Below are 7,970 nucleotides of genomic sequence, written 5' to 3'. Positions count from 1 at the left end.
TTGGAGTGTTGAAGTTACAGTGATGATGATGCCTTGGTGGCAACACTTGGGTTGAGATGAGACTTAACCACTTTTGATACATGGGAGCTTATTGATCTATGATCATGGGCAGCACATGGATGATGAGACAGGTGTATACTTGGTTCTTTGGCAGACTTGAGGGATGGCACATTACAGATATGATGGAGGTTGCTTCATGGACTTGGATGTGGCATATTGAGAGTCGATTTCATGAGAGGATCTCTTCATTTTGAGGAGATGGATTTTACACACGTATGGATAATGTTGTTGGGATAGATGTAGTTGATTTCATGTAGCACATTGGCACCAAACATCATGGACAACATATTGCAGACAAGATGGATTTTACTTCATGGACCTGGGCATGGCTTACGTAGATGGAGATGGATTTTTGATCGAGTTGATGTTGTGACAGGAGGTTGAGAGAAATGACCGATGATGGCATGAGGAGATTCATTCTCATGGTTTGAGCGCGACAGTTGGATTAGATACCCAACTATTTCGATTCATGGGTGCTAGCAGTGTATCGAGGTATGCTTGGCTTGTGCTGGAGTATCATGACAGCAGTTCACCCAAGGACGATACATGATGGGGTTGACACGATATGTTGCAGTGAGCATGTAGCTTGAGTTAGAGGTACCAACCTTCCACGATGGGGCAACATGTGGAGATTGCGACGGATGTGGTTGATGATCATGGATTGAAAAGAATTTCCGATTTATGGAGACATGAGCCTTTATGTTTTGTGCGATGGTAGAGCCGAGGCAAGAAGCATGGGCATCTTTGGATGTTGGAATTCACAAAACTTTGTGATGTCATATGATGGTGTTGTCAAAGATGACAACCATTTAGAGTGGGGAGTATGTCAGGCCCACGAGTCGGGCGTACCGGGATGGGTCGGCGGGAGTTGGCACGGGCGCACGATGGGCAAGCGACGAGCTGGGCTATTGAACGATGAGTTGAGGGCATGTGTAAACGGTGAAATGAGCCGACCGAACGAAGGAAACATGCGACACGATAGTCATCTTGTGAAAATGACTAAGTGTTGGGCGGTGGAAAGTTTATCTGTGAGGGTGGTCCCGCACATGGGTGCCCACATCATGCGCTGACGCAAAGTTGGGGCGAGTTGGACGAAATGGTGGGTCGGTTTGGTGAGTCGACACCCCAACCGCCATATAAGTAAAGTGTTGGAATGGTGGCAAAAAGCATCAAGTGAAGTTTCCAAGTGTTCATGTGAGCTAGAGGGCGAGCTAACTTGGAGAGGACTGAAATTTGGCAAAGTGCAGGCGGACTCTTGGGCCAAAGCACTATGCTGGGGCAAATGCAGAAAATGGAGCCATAGGTCATGCGAAGGCATTTAGGTGAGAGCGTGCAAGAGCATCGAGCCGAATGACCAAACGGCAAGGGCATCCAAGGGCGTTTGTCTGAACGACCATTCGGGCGAAGTCATGCGAAGGCATTCGGGCAAGGGCTTGTGAGGGTGCCGGGTCGAACGACCAAACGGATGAAGTCATTTAAAGACGTTTGGGCAAAGTCATGTGAAGGCATTCGGGTGAGGGCGTCAGGCCAAACAATCGAACGGGTGAGGGTGCTGGGCCGAACGATTGAACGAGCGAGGGCGTCTGCCTGAACGTCTGAACGGGAAAGGTTGGTTTGAAGGTCTGAATGGGCGAGGGTGTGCGAGGGCGTCCACTTGAATGAGTTGAGGACATTCGGCTGAATGAGCCAAGGCTGAACGACGTGTTGAACATTGCGACAGTGAATGAGGTGCAACGGGCAAAATTGTCCTTGGGAACTCAGAACGGTGGTTCAGGTGGACCGAACGCTGCAGGCTGACTTGCACGATTTGACAGATATTGTACCAAAGAAACTTGGGGTTTCCTTCAAAGACTGTAAAACTGAATATTTTATGAAGTATTGATATCATCGGGTAGACTCATATTTCAGGGAGTTGCCCCTCCCAATTTATTATCTGCTCTGCATATATGTTAAAAGATAATAATGATGAATGATGTATGAATGTTTCCGCTGTGTTAATGAAAGTGTACTTAGGAAAGTTGAAAAATAATCTAAGTATAGAAAGTAGGCGTAGTCCACGATCACAAGTATTCTTAAAAAGAAAGTGGTCAGTGGTGCCGCACATCTTATAGTGCGGTCGGAATAGTACCACTAGTGTAGGGGCATGACAGTTTGGCTCTTCACAAAGAACGGAGCCAAAGTCATAATCGCAGAGGTCGCCGATCAAGCTAGGAAAAATCTCGTTGAATCCCTTTCTCCTCCCGTAATTTTCGTGCACTCTGATGTGATCAAAGAGCAAGATGTGCGTGTAGCGGTGGCTTTGGTCGTGGTGAAGCATGATCAACTGGATATAATGTATAACAACATAGGAATAATAGATCCAGGTAAAATAATAGTAGAGTATGACATGGAGCAATTTGATTGAGATTAGGGTAAATGTGAGAGGAGTGATGGCGGGCATGAAGCAGGTGGTGCGTGTGATTATCCCGTGGAAGAAGGGCACCATAATAAATATTGCCAGCATTACAAGTGTTATAGGAGGACTTTGTCCATACTGCTACACCACCTCCAAGCATGAAGTGATAGGGTTGACGAGGAACGACGTAGTTGAGCTGGGAAAATATGGGATCCGAGTCAACGTTGTGTCTCCTTATGGACTGCCCTCGGATCTTATAGTTGGGTACTTCAAGAAGAAAGACGACGACTCCTCATTTTCTAAAGAAGTGGATAAGCCGGCCCTAGCCAACTTTTGCAGCAGTGTTGCCAACTTAGAGGGAACGATTCTTACAGTAGAGGATGTTTCAGAGGCATGTCTATACTTGGCTAGCAATGAGCCTAAATATGTCAGCAGGCGTAACCTTGTTGTGGATGGAGGAATTAGTGTTGTTAATCACTCCTAGGGGACCTTCCAATGATAACTGAATTCTACTATTTGTTGATAATGATGTTGGCTGAGAGTCATACTACTACTATGTAAATAACGTCGGTTCACTGCTGCTTCATCTGCTGGTTTCGGATATCCTATGAAATTTCTATAGTTTCTGAAAACCCTAGTACTACAATAGAATAATTGCGGTTCAGTGCTGCTTCATCTATTGATTCTCATAAATATTTGTATTTTCTGATTTCTTTCCTTTATGAACTTGTAACATGTCCTTCGGCTTTACATATTAATAATTATATAGTCTTAAGTGGATAATTGTTTTTTAACTCAAATATTCATCAAAATAATCGCTAGAATCTGCACTTCGAACTAGTAGCCTCGTTCATTTTTTGTTTTACCAAATAATGAGATTTTTCAAGTTATTCATCCCTAGTATAAAATAATCGATAATTTTCTTCGTTATCATGTGGTTATGATGGGCTGAAGTCATCAAGTTTCAAGTCAATAATTAAGTTGTTTTATGTTGTAGTATTCTATCCCATTTTCTCATTTGAGCACGGTTGATCATGAAGATAACCAAGCTAAAATTTTATAATTCTCAATTGAATGTTTACTTATCACTACAACCCGATAGGGATAGTGTAATTTACCCCTAAAAAATTATTAGCTTAGTTAATTCACCACTAGAGAAAGAGTTGATTCCATGATCCCAGATAGCAAATGGTTTAATCTAAACTTTTTAGATTTTACTTGTAACAATGTATATGTTTCTTTACATTATTATTGTTTTATTTATTGTTTTTATAGTATTATGGTGTATTATGGTTCTCCATCATTTGATGTATCATGGTGTTTTTGTACATATCTCTTATGACCTTGAAATTGGTAATAAAAAGGATTATGATGAATTTCACACTATTCCCTAAGTATGGTTGGATATAGGGTTTTTTCCACAACACAAATTATGAAGTTTATCATAGCAATATTCATTGAGCCTAGAGGCTTATTCTACAGCCCAATATGAGGGGATATGTAAGTTTATCCTTCAGTCCATGATCTTTAAAATAAAAATAAAAAATAAAATTTATGTTATAAATAGAAAAATAATGTGAGCTATAATTAAAAAAAAATGAATATGTTGTAAAGTAAACAGAATTAAAAAAGATGTGTGAATAAAATGTTTAAATCTTATATTTTCAAAAATATTTCAACAAGAAATTTAAATAAACTATTTGAAGATCTATATTAACTAATTTATTCCAATATTAAATTCATATATATATATATATATATATATATATATATATATACATACATAATGTCTTTAACATAATGTCTTGAACCTTCCAAATGCATACAGTTGTATGGTATTATTGGTTGTTAAGATTTGCTCTACCTTGTTGATTCAGATAACTTTAGGATCAAAGACTCAAAATGGTTTTCGAAATCAACGACATATATGTTGCTATGCAGTTACGAAAGTAACTACATCCCCTTCCCCACCTCGCTTCATCTCAGTTGCCTCTCTCGCTCTACGAGGGTTAGCTATGCAACATGAGGAAGACTGTCGATATCAAGTTACATGGGTTAACTGTAGAAATAATCCACAATTATTTATATCGTAGGGCTATGTTACTAAGAAGTCACAATGATTTCAGAGGGAATCCAAAACCAGGAGATGAAGAAAGGGTGAAGCAAGATTATTTATATAGTAGGACTATTAGCTCTACTACGCAACGATGATTTTCTAAGGACAGAGGAAAGCTTGGTTTGTATGATGGTGTCTTCAAAAGGTCCCCTCATGGGTCATCTTCCCTTTTCCTTCTACCCCTCTTTCTCTCTGCCACCTCCATTCCTCTATTTTTTTCGTAAACCTGACAGATTAACCCCCCTTTGGCTTCAGCCCCTAGCGCAAAACCCTGAACCTACCATAAGATCCCACCATATGTCTTCACGCCTAGATAACTCATCGCACCTCATCCCCACTGTTGATCACCCCGTCGATCCAACAGCTCCCATCACACCCAATGAAGGTGACCCACTCTACCACTCTCTGTCGTCAGATCATCCCTGCCAAGATCTGAAGTTATTCGCTCTTATCGCACCAGCAACTTAATCGAATGATAGCGCATGATGAGAGAAAATTTTCTCTCTCATCCGCCACTACATGTCGATCGTTGAATAGAATCACGTGACCCTGGACATTTACTGCTTAATGCCCAAAAGCGATGCGATGAATACCATTTATTGCCCAACCAATCTGTCCTACCTATTAAACTTCCATGTAGCTCGGTCGTCCGATGATCGTCCGATCTGTCCGCTGAAGATCTAACAACCCTAACTCACCCTACTCTCACCTCGGCTGACGACCTCCACTGATCCATCTTCGCCATCCATTTCGTCAATCTCATGGCTATTCTTCCCATTCACCCAAATCATCCACCTGCTCATGCATTCCACGTCCTCTGACTGTTCTGTTGCCCGAAGAACGAGATGACCAGCTCTACCATGATCAATCACAATCAGACTCCTAACCACCATATTTAACAGAAAGCATGGCCAAAGGGAGAAAAGGATAAGCATGAATCTATAACTGAATTTATCAGTCATGGACTCCACTGGTATGAGCACTCCAACCGCCTGAAAGGACAGCGCAACACCTCAACAGATTAGATTCATCCACTGAAGCAAGCAAACACATTTAGAGACTCCATTAGGTAGTTAAATGCAGTTGGTGGTCAATTGTGACCCCCCCATACCTAAACGTCCAAGTGCCCTTGTAATGTAAATCTATAAATATCCAGGAGAAAGATGTAATCAGGATTAGCATTTGATGTAAGGTTCAGCTTCAGGAGACTGTAGATATTTTGTCACTTGCAGCGTCTCGTCTTCATTTTCAGCTAATACAAGCTTCTTTTGCTGTTAATCGCTCACTTTCATTTTCCTCTGTTCCAAGCTTGTACCTGATATGCTGTGTTCTTGATCTCTTGATGTTTAGCACTAGATAACTGTCATCTTATCTCTGTGTTAGAATCTTGTATGCATCATTGAATAGGTTGCCCAGGTTTCTTTCTATCTAATGCAGGGGAGCTATCATCCTATCTCTGCATTAGTAGATTAGATTTACAGGTTTCTTTACTAGTTTTAGTCCGCCATCACATGGTCTTGTGTATCTGCTGGTGTGGTTAGTATTCTCCATATTCACCTAACATCTAAAGCTGTGAGCATTGGTGGTCTAAAGCCTTGTAGTCTAAAGGTGTTCACGCATGTCTGGAGTGAAACAAAATAGAAGTGGTTATCTAGCTTGAACCAAACCATCATTCCTTCCATTAAACCTGCAACAGTAGTTGAATTTATATGTTACCAGGCATCTCCGAGCTATAACTTAGGATAGCTCCTTGGAATCCTAACATAATTGGTGCCACTGTTGGGGAGAGGAGATTGAAGCTCAGCTTCCCTCGGAGAACAACATAGATCTAGCTTTGATGATAGAAAAAGACTGGACACATTTTTGGTTGTAATCATCTATGTGGTGACTCTATTGGAGGTCTGACCTTTTGGTAACTCCACATCATAGTTCTAGCTCAATTTGTGAGACATACTCGGAGAAATCTTTAGAAATCACCAGCTGACCCAGTGCCTGACCCTGAGAAGAGTGTCAAGCAAAGCAAGACATCACGAAAAGGAGCGTCAGGATCAAGTAAGCCTAAACAATCTTATGTATCTTTACAAGAGAGGCTTGTAATTGAGCATGTTCATTTTGAAAATATAGAGCCTAGCATTATCAGTGAAGAAATAATCTGAAAGATTCATAAAGCTCCTTGTTCAATAAGTTCCCCTTTGGATCTCAGTCTAAAGAAAACCTCCCCTATATTCCATCATATTCCTTTATCCTTGTCGGTCATTTGTTAGCTCCCTACCTTTCAAACTACCAGTGCCCTTCCATCTACCCCAGTCATGGCAGGCCCACAAGCACCCACTAAAATGGAAAGAATCATATCTGCTAGGTATGGACCCCTGGTCCTGCCTATCCCTTTGAATGCCACGCCTGTAAGAGAATATCAGAAATACATGCCTAAGTTCACTAGTACAGAGGGAGTAACAACTGAAGAACACCTTGACTCTTTTTACAGCTATGCTGATAACCTAGACATCGGTGAAGATGATGTGTGGATGAGAGTATTTGTCTAAAGCCTAGATGAAGAGGCTAGAAATTGGTTCAGAAAACTGACCCCTAGGTCTATAGCAGACATTGAAGCATTAGATGATGTGTTTTTAAAGCATTGGGGAGATAAGAAAGACCTGTTATATTACCATACTGAGTTTGGCAACCTGAAAAGGGAAAATGGGGAGTCATTGTCTAACTTTAATAAATGATTCAATCGTATCTATAGAAAGATACCAGCTGAAGTGAAGCCTACCCCCATCTCTGCCAAACTCACCTATGCCAATGCCTTTGATTCTGATTTCCGCCTGCTATTAAGAGAAAGAAGATGTGCTTCTTTAGCTGAAATGAAAGATGCAGCCTTGGAGGTGGAATCCAATATCATGGCTGCAGAGAAACTCAAAGGACATGTTGATAAAAGGAGGCAGAGAGGTGAGTCCTCTTCTTCTTCTTTTTCATCTTCAGAGCCTAAAATAGACAAAATGACTAAAATGATAAAGTCACTGGCAGCTGAAATATCCAAACTGAAGGTTAAGCAGAGTTCTGGGAGAGCAAGACTGACTAATACAATTGCTTCTAGAACCCCAAATCCTTTCAGAAGAGCAAATGAGCAACTGCAGATCATTTAGAGGGGCAAAGAGGCCAGTGAAGAACAAAGGGTTAACACTCCTTTCCAGAACGTAGTCATGGAGGAGGAACAATTTGATGAAGAGGATGAGATTCACTGCATGGAAGACAAGGGCAGTGCTGCTTCTTTGACATTAGCTACCTACGAAGAATCATTACTTAGGGACCAGACCAACCAAGAGTGGGACATGGAAGCTGTTCTACAGACTGAAGACCAGCAAAGATATAATTTGAGGTCAAGATCTATGTAAACTT

The 7,970-nt window shown here is 41.3% G+C and overlaps 1 pseudogene; it reads left to right on the top strand.

Moving 5' to 3' along the window:
- Window positions 1-2,489: 2,489 nt before the first annotated feature.
- On the top strand, window positions 2,490-2,939 carry LOC149139737 (zerumbone synthase pseudogene; annotated as a pseudogene).
- Window positions 2,940-7,970: the final 5,031 nt, after the last annotated feature.

The sequence above is a fragment of the Pinus tabuliformis genome, chromosome X (genome assembly GCF_031772625.1).
Source record: "Pinus tabuliformis cultivar Carrire ecotype Pingquan chromosome X, CPIR1, whole genome shotgun sequence".
Classification (NCBI taxonomy): domain Eukaryota; kingdom Viridiplantae; phylum Streptophyta; class Pinopsida; order Pinales; family Pinaceae; genus Pinus; species Pinus tabuliformis.
This window is presented reverse-complemented; position numbering and strand designations above follow the sequence as displayed.